Source organism: Achroia grisella, unplaced genomic scaffold, assembly GCF_030625045.1.
Source record: "Achroia grisella isolate CSIRO2021 unplaced genomic scaffold, CSIRO_AGI_Agris_v1 utg5968, whole genome shotgun sequence".
Classification (NCBI taxonomy): Eukaryota; Metazoa; Arthropoda; class Insecta; order Lepidoptera; family Pyralidae; genus Achroia; species Achroia grisella.
Window position 1 is genome coordinate 88,737 of NW_026712957.1, and position 21,130 is coordinate 109,866.

Below are 21,130 nucleotides of genomic sequence, written 5' to 3' on the forward strand. Positions count from 1 at the left end.
GTTTTAAAGTATCGATAAATCCTCAATAAAGAGGACTCTCAGTATAGTACCTATAGTTTTTTTTCGGACTACTCTAATGCTGTTGGCCGCAGCTGGCCTTTACAGCTTCACCGGACGTTAGGGGGCGAGTGCAGATGGCACTCTAAACCAGCGAAAGGACTTATGGAGCGGCTGAAGGCCAACTCCCGCCTGACGGATACGACTTTAGTCTGAGGGCACTACTAGGGATTCGAACCTCGGCTCGGGACGTCGTAATGTCGATCCCCGTTTGAATTGGACGGGGGATCGATCGGAGGGGACCATTGTGTATAAGCGTTTGTTCAAAAGATAATGGCCCGTTATGATCCTTATCAGCGTCTTGATGATTTTCCTATTTAGGTTAACCAGTCGTTGATTTAGTTCTGGAGTTACCACTTTCCAGACAAAATGAGAGGCGTTAATAAAAAACACGACAACTCAACCAACAATTACACTAACAAATAAAAAGAAACTAAATCTACTATGAACGCGCTTAAACGGTTACCCAAATTTTAAGTCTTTGTTACATCTTAGTTCTAGACTTGACCAATTTTTAAGGACTAATATTATATTTTTCAAGTCTATAGTCTATATTTTGACAGCCTCGGTGGTCTAGTGGTTTAGCACACCGCTTTACTATCCGATGGTATCTATAACACAAGCTTTAGCTAGCTTAACTTGGGTCTAGATGGTGCTGTGTGAATTGTCCTGAGATTATTATTATTATTATATGTTTATTATTTTTACGCCTAAATAAGCCAATGGACTCGTGAGCATTCATCATCATTTCGACATCATCATCATCAGTATCACAAAAAAGCAAACAAAGTCGCGGGTAAACAACTATTATTATACCATGTATTATCTAGTGGATAGATTTATGGCGAAGGCAGCGGGGCTAAGACAAAAACGCCGCAATGCCCCGATGGAGAACTTTTAAATCCCGTCACTTAAAAACTTGCGAAAAATTCCAAATCTGTAAATAAGTCTACCTAAGACCTTAGTTATGAATTCTCTGTCTTTCGGCCATTATAACTTGAACTTCTATTCTGCTATGCAATGTACAACAACTGGTGCATATTAAGCAATACAAGTTTGAGGCGAGAGTTTCACTGAAAATGGTTGCCCGGCGAGAATATTTTTCGGGTCGTCTGTTATTTAAGTCGAGTATGTTATAACTGGATGCCACAATACTTTTTTATATTTTGTATGTCTTTTTATTTATGACAATGACGTAGTAGTGAAAGCGCTGAAACAATATGTATGTTTCCTTTTGAGATAAATACCGTTTTAGAAATAGCAGTAAGATTGTAGCACTGTTAGTCATAAAAAGAAAAATATTTGCGTGACATTTGCCGTGACATTTCGTCTGCAATAATGACGGTCAAAATTTCTGGTGCGTTAAAAAAATTGTCCGCCCGCTGGTAAGTGGACCCTTTGGGAGTTGGTATTTTGGTCCCAAAATACCAACTCCCAAAATTGATAGATTTATATTTTTTTTTTTTTTATTCTACGATAGTGGCAAACAGACTTACGGTCCATCTGATGGTAAACGGTTACTGTAGCGTATGGACGCCTGAAACACCACATTTTTTCTTCTCTTTTGATCTAATTCCTACCGTTATTGAATCTACATCTATATTGCGATACCTATTTCATCTTTGAACGAGGCACCTTCAGGCACGAAACACCTTCCAGCAATGGTATTTCCAAACCGATACGATAATGAAAGTTTTAATAAAAGGACTTATTTCTTCTTAAAAGGCCGGCAACGAACTTGCAATTACCCTAGTGTTGCGGGCGCTCATGGGGTGTGGTAATGACTAACCATCAAGGATGAGCCAGTAGCTCGTTTATGCCCTATGCTGTAAAAAAATGCCCTTTTTTATATGAGTCACTGTTCATTGGCCGCCATATTGTGCTCTCGAAGAAGTCCGGAAGTGATAACACCATCCTCTTAGTTTCAGAGGCAGTTCATCATACCAGTGTACAACAGACCCGTCTATATCAATGTACAGTCAGAACACAATAAAATTGGCCATCGTGAAGATTACTCCGCGGCTAAAATTATTATCATTTCGAGTGTCCAAGAATTTTTTATACTTCAGTTTCGCTAAGCCTGACACTGATCTCTTAGAGTTCAATGAACTTTGTTGTGAATGACATCATTCCTCTCTTTTTATATTTTAAGTTCATCTACTAAAATTCGCATTGTATAGAATTCTAGTCAACCAATACAACAACTTAATACTTAGAAATAACACCAACACCTTGGACTTTATTTATTATATAACGATAATGCTAACATACATTATGAAACTAATTTACAATATACAGTTTTACAACTATATATATAGGGACTGTTTCACATTGACAATTTTGTACAGCTTCGCTTAGCTTGCAACTACAAGTCATAAATGTTTACAATGTGTTGCAATTGAGAATTATTAGTAAGAGCATTATTGTATGCACCGGTATATCACTGCTATTATTCATATTTGTGTTACAGTTGGCACCCTCCATTAAATAATCCTTTAACTTATTTCTCATATAATGCAGTGCTTGAAACTATAAAAAAAATTAAAAACGATCCAAATCTATCTAAATCCCTGTCATTTAGGTTCACGCTACCAAACTGGAGACGAAGAAAAACTATTAGATGCCTATCATCAATTTACAGAAAAACTTTTCAATCCCCCACTAACTTCTATTGAAAACGATGTTTTTTTCTCTTTAACAGATGTAACATTCAGCTCGTACGAACTTTGATCTAGAATATTCACCACGAAATACATTTTTACTGCTTCGACATATAATAAATTCAGTTTTTGATACGGGAATCCTTTTGAATAATTTAAGTAATATATTTTGCTGTGTTATCTAATATTAAGTGTATTGTGATATGTTTTTATTATTATTAAAAATGTTGTAGTTACAAAAGGAAATCGTGTGGGTTTCTTTCAATTTGTTCGCCCGAACAAATCTTTTATCTCGTGTTTCCATTTGATTCACAATAAATTTTATTTTTGGTGGATGCCTACGTAGAGAAAGAATCTATAATCAATATTACTAGTAGATAGACGATAATATTGGCAGTGTATTGTTACAAGTTATTAGAAACTAAGATTGGCTTTCATGATTCTTCATTGAGGTTCTTTAAATTAATATTAAATGAACAATTTTATTTATAACGATTTTAATACAGTCTACTCGTCCCGGCTTTATTAGGACATATACATATAAACCTTCCTCTTGAATCGCTTTATCTATTGCTGGAAACTGCATTAAAATCCGTTGAGTAGTTTATAAGATCTAAGCGAACAGACAGCGGAAGCGACTATATTTTATACTATGTAAAGATAATATCCCTGGACAATGACACAGCAGCATCTAATCCCACACTAAACAGAGCTTGTGTTATGTGTACTAGACAACTGGCAGACATACTTGGATAGTTTTGAGATATATAGAAAATATATAGATACAATACAAACCATTATACTCAAGAATACAAAGCTTTAAGACCATTGGAAGTAAAGCAGCTTGCTAAACCGACCACCGAGGGTATCATTATATAGTTATACTAGCTGTACCCGCGGTTTCACCCGCATAAGAATCGTAGTCTATGTTATTAGTTTCTACGTGAAAAAGTAACATACATACATACTCACAAACTTTCGCGTTTATATTATTAATACGATTTTTGAAAATAGGTGTAATATTTCTATCACTTCTTCACTTCATATAGTTAGCTTTTCTATGTAATTGCTGCTAACGGGCTACGTAAAGGTAAGTGGTAGCAGACGTCTATATACATGAACAGCACCACAGATTTCGTGACGGCTATTACATATACCATTCTGGAGAACTAAGATGTTGTGTCCATATCTTGTAATGTCACTGGTTTATCTCGTCTTTTAACTGAAACGCAGCTTACAAAGCAAGCTATTTCAATACGGGTATCAGGTGCAGATGACATTATAAAGTGAACTAAAGTTTATCTCGATAAAGTCAGCAAAACATACGCTTATTTGTTTTATGGAAGCTAATAGATTGGTGCGTTCGCCTGCGCTAACGGTTTACGCTGGCTGCGCTAACGGTTTATGCTCATCCTGTCATCCTCTACTGGTGCCCCACCAGTAGAGGATGACAGGATGAGCATGAGGTCAGCCAATTAGCTCATCCTGACAAATTCACCAATAATTTATCAAGATGGTTTCCAGGGGAAACTGCGTGCAATGCGTGCATGTCGACCTTACATGGTATATTGCTAGCAATAAGATCATCAGTCTACATTACTAACAATCCCATTTCCCCCCAAAATACGCTTATTCCACGCAGCTATCACTGCAAGATGCAATTACTATTCAATATTTAAATTCGCTAACCTCAGTGGTCCCGGCAGGTCAAGTCTCTTAAAATTATGGAAGCCAATTCCGTGATTTTTCATTGGGTATCCACAGATAAGTTTTCAGTCCCTCAGCATTTTTATGACACTAATTAGAATTGCAGACTACTTTGATCGTAAAGGATCGCTCTCAAGAACTTTCCCATCCCTAATTTCATTGGTAGCCGCTCATATGTGAATAGATCAGTGGCACTTTAACATGCTAATCCTTTGATCTATCTATCCCTTTAGTTTTTTGCAAATATCTTTGTTTTGAATAGCACTTATCAAAATTTAGAGTTTCAACAACCCTCTGATCGATTACACGTCCAATTCAAACGGGATCGAAATTACGGCAGCCTGAGCCTCGATTCTAATACCTATTGGTGCCATCAAACTAAAGTAGTATCCGTGAGGCGGGTATTGGTCTTCAGCCGCTCCATAAGTCCTACCGTGAGTTTGGAGTGCTATCTACACTCGCCCCCTATCATCCGGTGAAGCTGTAAAGATCAGCTGCAGCCAACACCATTAGAATAGTCCTAGAAAAACCCTGTCATGTGTTTAAACTTTTCATGTAACAAAATATAAGCTGAAAATCCTCTTTATGGTAATAATTATACAAGAATAGTACTGCTGTTCCTGAGGACCTAGTCAACGTTCTTCGGCACCCTGTAATTTCCCTGCCATAACTATACCTACCACTTTGTATAAAATTGTGTATCATTTCGTATATACATATAACTAGCAGTACCTGAGGATTCATCCGCATGAAATTTTTAGCCTATATGTTATTCTGGTGTATGAGCTATATTACTGTAAAGTTTCATCAAAATTCGTTCAGTAGTTTTTGCGTGAAAGAGTAATAAACATCAATTCACACTCACAAACTTTCGTGTTTGTAATATTATTAAGATATAAAATTTTTGAAGTAAAGTCTGTAGAGGTTTTTGTGTGTTTTTCTCGGCGCATACTACAGTCCAATTTATATAACCCTCAGAATATGAGTGTGGCTGTGAAATCCAATCAGTGTTTTGTACCTCCATTATTTCATGCAAAGCGATAAATATTCATTAAACCGTGCTTCGGCTGCCATAAATTATCAAATATGGGATCAAAACGCGATCAATTTATGGAATTATTGATGTAAGTAATTTAAATATTAAAATCCCATACAGTTTTACAATGATGAAGTAATGATGTTCTATTGTTTCTATCAGATATATGTATATGGTGCTAAACCTACTATTTCTAAAATTATAAACGCTAATGTTTGTGAGTATGGATGGATAGATGAAAAGATGGAGATTTGTTACGCAAAAAATACTGATCGATGATTTTGTTGAAACTTTACAGTTATATAGTTTATACACCAGAATTTACAGAATTAACTCATAGTTTATAAATTTCATGCGAGTGAAACCACGGACACAGCTAACATATAGGAAAATACCATGATTTATGCAATAATGCTATAATCCTCTTAGGCAGATTATCTTTATTCCTATATCAAAATATAATGGTAATTAAAAAAAATATTTACAGAAGAAAATAAATTCCATACTTTCAATCGATATATCTGAACAATTGTTTCCCAAATTTTGTATATTGGCAATTGGTAAGTGCCAAGCCATAAAAAAGAAAAAAGTTATATATGTATATAGTCTGACAAATTTCTAGATAATATGTCATAAATAACAGCATATTATAAATTATCTCAAAATACTAAATTCTAAACAAAATATGTACTAATAAAGTAAGTTATATTGATTTGTTAATAATGAATTGGCTATTTATATCATATAAAGAAAATCAATACAAAACATCGCCTTCAATGAGGACTAAAAATGGGCAAATGCGCTGATTTCTGTCGAAGTATATTTTGCTACGGACACAAGGGCAGACGGTGTAGATATAAATGTAAGGAATTCTGGACCACATTATTCTGCTGTAGATGCAAATGCTGGTACCGTTGCAACATCTGCGATTATTGTAGACGGTGCAGTCGGTATTTAAGTTCAAAACCAAAACCAAGGAGAGTAATAGATGTAGAATATACTAGAACAGTATCGAAGCCTTTAAGACGTTTAAGAAATAGAAGATGAAATCTAACCAAGCATGCGAACGAATCAAAATTATACTAAGAAGTGAAATGTATAGCAAGCAAACAGAATACATAAAAAATAATACTAAAAGTAAAGTCTACAACGTGAATTATTATTGTACTGTACATAATTAAAAATAGGATTTTTTTTGTTTGACTTGAAGCACAACGTTTGAAAAATAGAAGTTGATATCTAACCGAGCGAGAAAATCTAATGAGCGGAATGTATAAGTAATATAATAGAATTTATAAAAATGGAGCTAAAAATAAAGTCAAACAGCGTGGCAATGAATTATTAAACTGTATTTATTTAAAAATAGATATTTTTTGTTAGACATGAGACTCAACGTAACTACTATTTATACAATACAATACACTGATATAGTCAGAGTATTAATACATAACAAATTAAATTAATCTGCAAATTTTTTTATATAGCGTTGATGACATTGGTCTTCTAGCGGTGTCACACCTTCTTACTTTATGTATTTACAAAAAAAATGCATCTAGGTATCTCTATATGTTGTTTAGTGCCTATAACATAAGCTCAGCTTAGCTTGTGACTAGATGGTGCTGTGTGAGTTGTCCTGAAATAGAATAGAATAGAAAATCATTTATTCATAAAACTTATTTTAAGCACTTTATGTTTAATTAAAAAAAATGTTATGATTATTCAAAGCCATAATATTTTTTTAATCTACCTATCATTCGGGAAGCTGTCTCATCACAAGAAGAACGAGTAAGATACTTGTGTGTTGCTCTTTCAAATAATCCTTATAAGTTCACATTATAATTATTAATTTTAGGATTTAGTAAGAAACACGCAAATTTTTTATTCGTTCTTCTTGTGATGAGTCTGCATTCCAAATGAGTGGTAGAATAAAAAAATATGACTATTCAAAAGTGTTTATATTAAATTTATTTGAATAAAGATTATGTATTTCTATTTCTCAACTTAAACATAAGAAAACTGGTTCGATACAACCTTATCTTATTTGATAATATTAAAGATTGCTTTTATAACATAAATTCACTTTGAATACTAAACATATTTTAGCTAAAATCAATTTCTATGCCTACGGAAAGCTTAATATTAAATGTTTGTATTTCAAGTTAATGAAAATACACATCAACGTATATTTTTTTAGTTGAATACATTCAGCCAGACTCGGCGCAAAATTATGTAAAACAAACAGACAGATCAAAGCGATCCTGTTGCTTTTTTTCATACCTTTTAATACCTCAAATGCCTATGTGTAATATTTAACATGAATGTAATCCTGAAACCTTCATTTAATAATTTTGAAGTCGTTACTAAGACGCTCTGAGCAAAGTCAATTACTCACTGAATTATTTTCATCTGTGGTAAACTTAGAAAAATTCGTTTACATTATACATATACATTATATACATATATATTGTATATATATATATTATATATATCTTATACACTAACATACATGTGATATAATAGTATAAATATAAATTGTCTCTGTTCACGCCACTGACGAGGGCAATTTGCCACGTTAGAGCCGTTACACCACCCACTTCGGCCAGTATTACACCTTCATGAAGGTGAGCATGTTGGTGGTGACCAAGACCTCATACGCTTTGAAACTCACGTTGTAACTCGATTCAAGGTCAGTTCAATGTCCAGTTACTCCTGGTCCGACATACATAGTCGACAATGTCCTGCTCCTACTATTAAAATAATCACTACATAGTATAAAATAAAGTTGCTGTCGCTGTCTGTCCGTTCCTATGTATGCTTAAATCTTTATAACTACGTAACGGATTTTGAAGCGGTTCTTTTCAAATAGGTAGAGTGATTAGAGGAAGATTTATATATATAATACATGGACACCCGTGCGAAGCCGGGGCGAGTAGATAGTAATAAAAGTGGTAAGAAAAGTGATTTTCTTAAAATTACATGTAAATAACAGTTAAGATTCTTACTTCTTTCTCAAACAAAAATAATACCAGAAACAATATAAAAATATATCCACATATGACTACAATGTCGTCCTACATGAATGATTTGAGTTTAAGATTGAATTTGTTAGGGAATTGTGTAAATTTTGCTATATAAATCCGAGCAGTAGTAAATTCCATAGTGCTTTAGAATATTAAATTTCCCACTTGACTGCAGAAACGCATACAAATTTTATGACGGATGCAAATAATACTTCAGAAATTCTCAATTCTCAATGCACACACATGTTACTCTATAATCATAAAATTCTTGTGCATCTATTTGTATTGATGTTTTATTTATAGGTTATTTACAAAAAGAGTGGGCACCTATTTTTTTTTTCTAAATAACTACTCTTGAATGTTTTTAAACCATCTTGAATATTTAAGTGTCATTGAATCAGGCTTCAATTATCGAACATTATTCATCAAATTGAAACCACACAATAACAATTTGAGGCAATTTTGTGACAAGATTGAAGTTCCAATTATGTACCGAAACTGGCCGAAAATGAAAACAAAAATTCGATAGGGAAATAAGAAAAATGTCACTCTAAACCACAGATAACATAATATTACACTAACAAAGTAACTTTTATATTCTTGTATTTAAAAAAATCATATCTTAAATATTCAAGTAAAGATTGTAGAAAGTTGAAAATTAGTTTCAACTTTCTATAATTAAAATTTTTTTATTCTTTTCTTTCTTTCTATAATTCTTTCTAAAAATTAACCAATTTTTAACTTTGTATCTCGATAAATATATTATGTGGTGGATAATATTGTATGTATTATCTTTACATATAAATAAAATGGAGAGTCTGTTTGTAATATTGAAATAACCGTTTTTTATTACATGCATATGAATATAAATACGGTTCTCATACACCAAATTAACATTTTTTTACGATTTTTGTCTGTTTGTCTATTTGTACCGGCTAATCTCTGAAAAGGCTGGACCGATTTTGACGGGACATTTTTTTGGCCGGTACCTGATGTAATAAGGAGTAACTTAGGCTATTTCTATTTAAAAAATAAAGTTAAATTCAACGCGGATGAAGTCGCGGGTTCAGCTAGTATGTTTATATAATTATTCGTTAGTTAGTTAAGCTATTATATCTACTCGATAACTATATAAAATAAATCTATGCAAAAAGAGTAAAATAAAATGGTATGTTCTTCTTATGTCACATATCAACATCTCAAATTATATAAATATCTTTATAACGTAAAAAAAGAGGCTTTTATGTGGCCAGTGATAAACTATGAAGTCCACAACATATTGGCTGAGCTTCCTCCCACGTACACTTAGATTGTGGAATGAACTTCCTGCCGAGGTTTTCTCACGAGACTACAGCATGGGGTTTTTCAAGAAGGGTATATTAAGGTTTCTTAAGGGTCGGCAACGCGCACGTGACACCTCTGGTGCTTCAGGCGTCCATAGGCTACGGTAACCATATACCATCAGATGGGCCGTGTGCTTGTTTGCCACCAGTAGTATAATTTTTTTTTTATTACTATATAATTAGAATGGTACATAAGACATTAATTTTAAATTATAATATTATAGATTATTCCATTTTAATATACCCAAAATTTGCATGCCCGTAAATTGGGGCAATTAAACAGTTGCCAATAATATTATTACCTAGAAATATAACCGAATATCTAACTGTATAATACGCAAATAAATAAATTTCATTTCATTACAATATCATAAAAAAAATATATATATAGATTTTTTTAAACAGTTTTTTGGCTCTGGTGGTTATTTTCAAGTTGCTACAACTACGCTTTCGTCCGTCAATATGTACTTATATCCCAATCATATCGTGCATGTATACAATAAAAAAATATTTAACATGTTTAGATGAACATAATTATTATAAAGATTCAGAACTTGTGTATGCAATTTATTACAAGCTTCAGCAAGACCTAGAATATTGGCTTTTGCATCTGTGTTTTACGTCTGTCCTGCTACTTTAAACTTTATCCGTCAGTATATATAGTCTACTTTACATAATGTTTCTGGAAAATATAGTGGAGTTATTTTGTTTCTGTTTAAGTCACTCCACATCAAATTTTATATTACAAGATGCATTATATTTATAGAGCTAAATTCAAAGTTTAGATAGCAAGGTATTAAGGTAGACTTTGTGAAAAGTCATCTGAGTGGGTAGGTACCTCAAGCTCACGTATATCTGCCGTCAAACAGCATGATTTATAAGATGTGTTTCAGTTGAAGAGTTTTTTTTTTCAAACTATTCAAATGCTGTTTTTTGCAGATGACTTTACAGCTTTATAATATATAAAGTAATGTAACGAATATAAATTTTGTTACATGAAAACTCTAAACACCTGACAGGGTTTTTTCTCGAACTATTCTAATGGTGTTGGCTGTAGCTGATCTTTACAGCTTAACCGGATGATTGCAGATGCGAGTGCAGATGTCACTTAAAACTTGCGGAAGGACATTTTTTTTTATGGATGATAATGGAATGGTGTACCCGCCTGCGCTAACGGTTTACGCTGGCGGGGCACCAATGGAGGATGATCAGATGAACATGAGGTCAGGTCAGTTAGCCCATCGTGACATATTTACCAGAAATGTATCACGATGGTTTCCAGGGAGAACCACGTGGAGGTCAACCTGACATGGTACATTGCTAGCAATTAGATCAGCAGTCCTCATTACTAACAATCCCCTTCCGACCGCGGAAGGACTTATGGAGCTGCTGGAAACGAACTCCTCCGACCTCTGTACAAATTAGATGGGAGGACGTATAGGAGGGGGTTGAGAGGTGGGATAAGGTAATAAAATTACAAAATAAGTGCATGCCGCTTATTCTTTACCATTCACTATCTAAGTCTTCTAGGCATAACGCTTGCATGCCTTGTCATTTCTCTACCATATCATATATCATACAGGTTATTTCTCTCAGACAAACACAGAACATGAATTTAAAAATATTTAATAATTATACTTTTTTTTTAATTCCAATGAGTAAACAAAAATACAGTTATACATGAGTTATACTATATGTTCATTCAAGATTCTCACCTTCTGTTAGGTGGAAAAATATTACTGTTGTTATACTAATAATGTAATAAAAAAAATATAGATTATGATTATGATTGTAGACTGGGTATATTCAATGTTGACTGCGCGGAACATTCGAGAAGAAGAGAAGAAAGTAATAAAAAGAGACAAAATAATACCAAAGTTTTATTCATGACGTTCTATTTTCAAAATGTATTATTTTATTTTTAAATCTATACAATATATAATAAATCAAATTGGAGTGCCTGTTTGTAATATTGAAATAACCGTTTTTTTACTACATGCATACGAATATAAATACGAAACACACCAAAATAACATTTTTTTTAAATTTTTGTCTGTCTCTGTCTGTTTGTTCCGGCTAATCTCTAAAATGGCTCGACCGATTTTGACAGAACTTTTTTGGCAGATAGCCGATGTAATAAGGAGCAACTTAAGCCACTTTTATTTTAGAAAAATAAAGTTAAAATCTACGCGAACAAAGTCGCGAGTACAGCTAATACATTATAAAAATACTTGTGGTCGCAAACACCGTCCAACCGAAATACGGGTTATAAAGAAGCTATTTCCTTCGCAGCTGCCTGAGATGGATCAGAACGAGGTGCCCACAAGCGACTTTGTACATTGTTTACCTATGGTTTCTTTTTAAAAACATATAACATTATTAGTTATTACAGAACTATTTACCCAACAATTTCCTTTACAACCGACCACCCTTTTCTACTTTGTATATAATCAAAGTATTGTACAATAGAATAAGTACAGTATTGCGTGCAAGTTGATTATAAATTTTATTCTAGACTAGCTGTACCCGCGATTTCGTTTGCGTGGAATTTAACTTCATTTTCTAAAAAAAAAGTAGCCTCAGTTACTCCTTATTACATCAGCTACATGCCAAAACAAATCCTGTCAAAATCGGTCCAGCCATTTCAGAGATTAGCCGGAACAAACAGACCGAAAGACAGACAAACAAAAAATTATGAAAATAAAATTTTGGTATATGTACCGTATATATATTCATATGCATGTAGTAAAAAACGGTTATTTCAATATTACAAACAGACACTCCAATTTTATTTATGTATATATAAGCAAACTATGTTGGAATCACGTTTGGGTATTTAAGCATATGTAACCTGACGGTAGCCGAGTTGTTTTAATGACTGCCCATAAAATTGCATGCAATTTTATGATGCATATGCACCATATGCAGATAATCTACTTCTAACGATTCTAATAAAGATCCATGCTAAGATTGTAAACGCGATAGTATGTCTGTCTGTTTATTACATTTTGACGACTAAAGTGTTGAACAGATCGTAATGAAACTTGATGTAACTATTTTATGAGAACAGATATTTGTAATGAGAAGAATAATATCTTACGAGAATTCATACAGCGCCATCTAGTGCCACGCTAAGCAAAGCTTGTGTTATGGGACCTAGACAAAATGCAAATTCCTATATACGTTTTCTTTGTAATTACATCATAATATACATAGATTTTTTAGATCCATACCTATACACACAATTATACTCATGAATACAAATGTTTGTACCGTGCGAGGAATCGAACCCACGACCATCGGATAAGGCTAAATCGACCGATGAAAAACAACACAGGTGAAGCAACTGACATAGCTAGTGCTAATATACAATGCCACTTATATTATCTAATATATAAAATTCTCGTGTTGCAGTGTTTGTTACGAAAATCCTCCGAAATGGCTTTATCGATTTTTATGAAATTTTATATGCATGTCGAGTACGTCTGGGTAGAAGCCACAATCTATTTTTCGTATACCCAAATGATAAGGGTGTATTCTTATTTTTTTTAACCTTTTTTTTCTTATTTTTTCTTATTTTGTTGAACATTTTTTTATTACAATTTAACAATGATGATCAACCCCTATTTTTTAATAGAAATATTAATACCTATATATATATAGCAACAACGTTAGCAGAAATAGCTAGAATCATATAAAATGCATGATTCAAGATATAGGTACATATAACATAACGTGAGCGGACGGACAACTCCGATATTAGTATTATTCATAGTGTAGATTCCAATTACATAAAAAAGGCTTTGTAAGGAAATAGCAAAAAGTTTAGTCAACATCACAGAAGACCGAAGAGTTACCGCGGACAAAGAATTAATCTAGCAATTCAAAGGAGGAACGCTGCCAGTTCAGAACCTTGCCTAAAGGGACTCCTTTTAATAATATGTTTTATATTTTATATTATATATTATTATTTATTATATTAGGTTTTTAGTTTTAGGTTCATTGTCCTGGTATATATATATATATATATATATATTTTATTTCTGCATAGAAAATGTATATTATTATTGAAAACAATGTAACACATACTATATACTAGCACATTATATACTGCATGTACGTTGATTGAAGCTAAAATGGAATGTAGCTTGTAACCATTAGGGTTGCCAGGTGTTGAGTATCCTACCAATTCGGTAGAATAAAATAGTTCGGTATTTTTATTCTCTCTGAACCGTGATTTTGTCTACATTGAATATCTATCATATTCTATGTCCATTCTTATTCTAAAATATATATATCAAAATTCATTCCTACACGCTGGAAACTAAGGGGTCTAGGATATTACAGTTTCAGAGGGGCTTCTTCCCGCGTAAACTTATATTGTGGAAAGAACTTTCTGCCGAGGTTTTCTCTTAAGACATAAGTATGGGGATTTTCAATAAGGCTACATTAAGGTTTTTAATTCAAATAAACTTAATTTAAGCACTTTTGAAGCAGCACTCGTTCACGGGTATGACGTAGCCAGCCATCACTGCGCTCGACCATATATTTGGGATACCAATAACATTAGTAATATTATATTACTTCTTACTGCAATAATAATAAAGTTTAAATTCCTTTGTGTTTACTCGCTGTTGGGTATTCTTTTAACAACCTGGCAACCCTAGTGACCAACGTTTACCATTGCGTGCAATGTCCCGAAACAGATTTTATAGAGCCACTGTAATACGAAAATGTTTGGTCAAGCGCTGAATATTTGATTTTTACTTTGTATTTACAAAGAAGTTTCATTTTTAACTTACTTCAAGAATATTTTCATATTATTCCAATCCTCTGTAATGGCTTCCTAAAATGTTCCACTATACTAATAAAAATGTATCTTCTGGCTGTCTGTCTATTGCCTTTTCATGACTAAACATCTATTATATTATACATATATATATTTTTTTATATGTTTTAGAATCACTAGTTATGACGACGGCTTTGGCCCCTGCGGTCCGTTTCAGGTTACTCTGAATAACTTACATAGGTAAAGAAACAGGAATCGATGAAAATTATTATTGAGGGAAAAATAGAAGGAAAGAGTGGGAGAGGAAGACCTAGGTACAGCTATATCAGGCAAATTAAAGACGCTCTTGTGATAAAGCTCTGCCATCATTATCTTTAAACGATGATACAACACAACTCCAATTTTAGTCCTGTTTTTTTTTTATTATCTCAGGACAATTCACACAGCGCCATCTAGACCCAAGTTAAGCTAGCTAAAGCTTGTGTTATAGATACTACATAGCTAATACATGTAAATAGATTTTTTTTTAAATAAATACATATTATATATAGAAAACACCCAGACCGATACAAACAATCATACTTATGAATAGAAATGTTTATGCCGTGCGAGGAATCGAACCCGCGACCATCGGTCGTAAAGCGGTATGCTAGACCGCTAGGTAACCGAGGTCGTCAAACGTTGAAAAGTGTTGTATCAACATTTAAAGATAATGATGGAAGAGATTCACCGACAAGAGCGTCGCTTTTCAATTATGAATGAATGAGATTCAATTCATTTGTGACAAACTTTAATTAGGCGTTAATCAGCTACTAACAAAAATAAATACATCTTTAAACATGTTCAAAAAGCAGTCCTATGCCACTTCATTGTACATGAATGAAATATGAGCTTTAAACATATGCGTCTAATTTTACTTCTCTGCGCTTTCATTTCTCTCTAATTAGAGACAGCCGTTACCTACGAATATGCCACGTAATAAGTGTTTAGCAGGGACAGATTTAATGAAAAATATACTGTTTAGGTTATTTTTAGTTGATAATTGGAATAGCAAAAAAATTGCCAGCATACAGATAGAAATTATATCATTTAACTTCTAATACTAAAATAAATAATAAATAACTCTGGATAATTAACACCCTAATTGTCTCACGATAGTCTCATAGTAGAGGTAAGTAAAGCTTATGTGATGGGTACTAGAAAACTAATAGAAATACTTAGATTATTTTTTGTAAATACATTCATAAAATACATATCAAGACCGATACAAACAGTCATACTCATGAATATATGCGTATGCGATATTTGCGTGCGAGGAATCGAACTCGCGACCATGTAAGTAAACGGTGTGCTAAACCACTAGATCAACGAGACCGTCAAATTGAAATTGAACTTTAGAAACAATCACCAAACAGACACACTCCCCGACAGAGAGCTAGATCTTTAGTTAGATTCTGCATAAATACGTTATTGTTTAGTTCTTATTTTCCTTTCTATCGTACTAGCAGTGCCCGCGATTTTACCTGCATTAAATTTCAATATACAAATTTGAGTAAAAAACATATAGCCTAAATATTATTCTGATGCATAAGCTATATTACTGCAAAATTTCATCAAAATCTGTTCAGTAGTTTTTACGTGAAAGAGTAACAAACATCCATACTTACAAACTTTAGCGTTTTACAATTATAAATAAAATGTTTTAATTAAATATGAATTGACTAGGTCATGACTCATTGTAAAGCATAATAGACTCTATTATGCTTATTAATTAAGTTTATCCGCATATGAGTTTTCAAGTAGCGATAATCGATAATTCGATTAACCAAATACCGTTCAACGCTCACTGATGATTATTTTACAGGAAGCTTACAGTAATGGCGACATTATTAGCAGCCACTTCAAATAACGTAAACCAATTACAAGTTCCCATAAATAACCATTAACATGCGGTGTATTGAATATCGACACGATGGTACAAGTTATAAGCGATCAGCGATTACCATTATTAGCGATTATTATTGAATTTGATGGTACAAGTTATAAGCGATCAGTGATTACCATTATTAGCGATTATTATTGAATTTGATGGTACAAGTTATAAGCGATCAGTGATTACCATTATTAGCGATTATTATTGAATTTGATGGTACAAGTTATAAGCGATCAGCGATTACCATTATTAGCGATTATTATTGAATTTGATGGTACAAGTTATAAGCGATCAGCGAATATACGCGGCTTCTCAAGCCATAACGTTCACTTAGTCAATTATCATTTTTGTTTCATTCGATTTTATTTGCATTTTTTGAAAAGAAGATAAGTGACCTGCTGATATAGTTTATCTTCAAATTAATTAGAGAACCGTTCAGTCGTTTACTCCAACAAACGAATAGTCAGTCATAATGTTGGTATATTTGAATGAATGAATGAATATTTTTTTGGGTTTTATTCTTCTTAACTTTATAAGAGCGTCGCGAGTACCGAGTATTCGTAGTCTGCATCTCAACAAAAGAAAAAAACTTTGTGCCTATTTATATTTATGGCTGACTCTCAGTGATTGATATGAATATCAATAACAGATAAAAGTAGATTTTATTGTTTTTAACTTTATAAAAGCCTCGCAAGTACAACGCATACATGCATCTGGATCGTAGTTAACATCTGAACAAAACAAAAACTTTGTGTTAATTCATATTTGTGACTAACTCGTAGTGATAGAAATAGCAATAACAGGTGAAAACGTATGCGAAATAAGGCAATAGGCTAGGCTAATCTATTTATTTATATATTTACAACACGTGTCAGTATTAACTCGGACCAACTTAGTAGTTGGTGCTATTTTGACTGTAAACGGAATATATTGGGAGTGTTTTGAATAAATACATTTTAAAATATTTGTAGCAACCAACGCGAGACGTGTGGTTAAGAATAAGTTATGTGCACTATTTCCACAAGATCTAACCATATTTCCAACCACTTGTACTGCTAACTGGGAAATGAATGAATGGATGAATGAACGAATGAAATATTGATTAAATAGATTAAATTATCTCGGTATTAATACCGCCACGAGTAAATTTTCTTTTTAATATAAAGTACTCCCGATACTATCTAAATAAAATAGAAGCCTACAAGGCTTCTATTATTTTTCTTTCTTTTCTTTTTACCTCTTATTTTTTCTTTTTATTTTCTGCGGTTTGTCAGATTATTTGGTATGTATTTAACTACATATATTGCATACTATACATCCCTTTAATATATTTAACGAATTATTCAGGTTTTACGCTGGTAGAAATTACGGCATGTTGTTAAATTCGCCAAATTTATATTATTAATATAATATAATAACTTATATTATATTATATTATATTATATTATATATATTACATATTGTACCGTGTTTAATAAAGTTATATAAATTAATAAAACGCTCATCTCTTAAGAATTAAGTTTGGGAGTACACCCAAGAATTTCAATTTTCTCGATATTCATTGAAATCGTTGCGTTCAGAATTAATAACGCCTGACTGGTCTAGACTGGTCAATTTATAAATAATATATATCTGTAACGTCGCTTCAAGATATCCAATCATTTTTATAGCATAGCAGTAAGTAATTACAGCCGCCCATGAGCACCCGCAACCCCAGGGGAATCGCAAGTGCGTTGCCGGCGATTTAAGAACGAATAAACTCTTTTCTTGAAGCGGAACTATAGTTTAAGAACTGAGCCCGGGGTGAAGTCGATTGTTAGTAATGTGGACTAAACAACCTCTTCACCTCATCAGGCTCAGTTCACTAAACTTTTTATTTATGACCTCAGGCCGGGGGTGGAGGTGACTGACAACAATGAGGATTATTGAATCTATTGTAGCAATTTAACATGTCATGTTGACCTCAGGATTTATTTTAAAACAGGATAAACCAAATACTTATTAATACAATTGAAAACTACACACATATTTCAATGAAGGACTGAATAAAGCGTATGTATTTTGTCTTGTCTGTGCTACTTTTCATATACATAGACTACAATTACTACTTACCATAAACAAAATTAAAAAACATGCACTAAGTTGAAATAACAATGCATGTTTTGTAGGCATTTGCGTGTTCCAATCCAACATTAAACGTTGAACACTTGACACTGGCAAATGGTGATTGTCCATGCAAATGTTTTACTAATGCACACAGAAGTCGAGAAAATTGCTTCAAGAGTTTCAAGTTTTAATAAACAACCGTTGACGACTTTTACAAATGGACGTTTGTAAAACTAGACGCTCAGAAAAATAGCCAACGCTCCACGAGCATGCGGGTATCATAATTTTTCAAACGAGCTCTTCCTTTTTCACGCCAACTATTCTCGTGTTGCACCTGAGCCGTAATGATTGACATAGACAAGGGAAATTTTGTCCGTCTTTATTTTTTTATGTAACTGGATACTCAAATAAGCTGTTGACCCATTTCTGGTAAGCGTGAACAATATAGAAGCGTTTTATCCTCATGCGTTTATATTCTTGAGGACATACGATCATGACTCGGTATCCCATAATATCATTGCCATACTGAACCTTCCAGAAACTCTACTCATAATGAAACTGCTTTGCAACGAGCTGGAATGAAGGAGACAGAGTTATCCACGCGTCGGACTTTATATAGTCTTTTTCGCAGTAGACTTTGCTTTATTTTTATGAATGAATGAAACCATCTACTAGTGTTCTACATGGGGTAGTCAGACGAATCACTGGCAGTCTATAGCGTAGTGAACGAAATAATTGAGCATCCACATCGATAATATAATTGAATCTGATCTGGCTGAGAACAAACCTACTGCAGTTACTCGTCTTACATTATTATTTCCAGAAAGTCAGGCAGAAAACTTATTACACAAAATTCATACGCCGAAATTCGAAGTCACGACCTTTGCGGTTCTGAAACCCACGTAAACAAGATTAAGAAACTTCCAACATAATGTAGGTGGTGCTATATATAATATAAGTAATACAAATAGTGCAGATATAACCAACAAAGCCACTTGGAAACACTCAACAGCGGCAAGCTCGTGAAAAACTATGCGTATATCTGCAAAGCAATAAAACAAACCAACAAAGAGGGCTGCCAGATAAATAGCGCACGTATTAAGACGCTTTCCACCAGCTTGCTTATCTTCTTATATGAACTATGACATGTTTTCTTTGCTATACATTACACATACATAAAAAATAAATGAATTCAAATTCAAATTCAAATTCAAAATATCTTTATTCATGTAGGTCTATTACAGACTCTTATGATATGTCAAATCTACCGTCAGTTCGGAATGATTTCGAGATGAGAAGAACTGACAAGAAACTCAGATCGTATTCTTTTCAAATAAATGTTGTACATGTTTACAATAATACAGTCATTAAAATTCAAATTTGGGAGAATAGAGTGACCACCAGCATATGCTATATAAAAAAAATCAAAAAATCTAATCAGTGTTCGCAACCTGAACAGACCAGTCCCCACAAGCAGCACCCGTTCACGAGTATGATGGATGAGCCAGCCATCATTGCAATAATTAATTTAATTATAATTATCATTTGAATAGTTTTAATATTTGCATCGCTTTGTGTGTTCTAGCGAATATAAAATGGAGTGTGTTCTGAAGAATTGTCCGACATGACGCCAACGGCTAACTTTAAGCATCACAACGCTCGCTATCGACAGGAAATTCATCCCCACACGCTAAAACCTAAGTGGTTACGGACGGTGCAGTTTCAGATAAGCTTCCTTCCGCGTACACTTAGATTGTGGAATGAACTACCTGCTGAGGTTTTCTCGAGAGACTACAACATGGGGTTTTTCGAAAAGGGTATATTAAGAAACCTCTTAAGGGTCGGCAACGCGCACGTAATGCTGGTGTTTCAGGCGTCCATAGGCTACAGTAACCGTTTACCATCAGATGACCCATTTGCTTGTCTGACACCTACGTAGATTAAAAAAAGAAGTATTATAAAGTTACTGGCAGTAATGAATTGATAATCTAAATTCAAATTCAAATACTTTATTTGTGAAGTACAGGTTACAAAGGTCTTAAGAAATAGATAGAAGTTTCACTATCTTCTGCAATTACGCGTAAAAATTTTCGTCATCCAGAAATTCATTTATGCTATAATAATTCTTGTCCAATAAATATTTCTTCAAAATAAATTTAAAATGTATAATGTCATCAGGAAGCTTTATTCTCTTAGGTATTTTGAATATATACGTAATTAGAGAAAAACTACTTTTAAATATATGACTTTAAAAACCAAGTCTAATACAATCTTATATTGTTAGATACTGGCAGTATATATAGTTACTTCTACTTAATTATTTTACTTACTATGTAGAAGAATCAAAATATGACTATTCAAAAGTGCTTGTAATGAGTTTATTTATTTGTATTTATTTTATATTTGTTAGTGTTTCTCACTGTGATCTATTTATAATGCATTTAAAATCAATAAAATTAATAATAAATGATAGACCGTG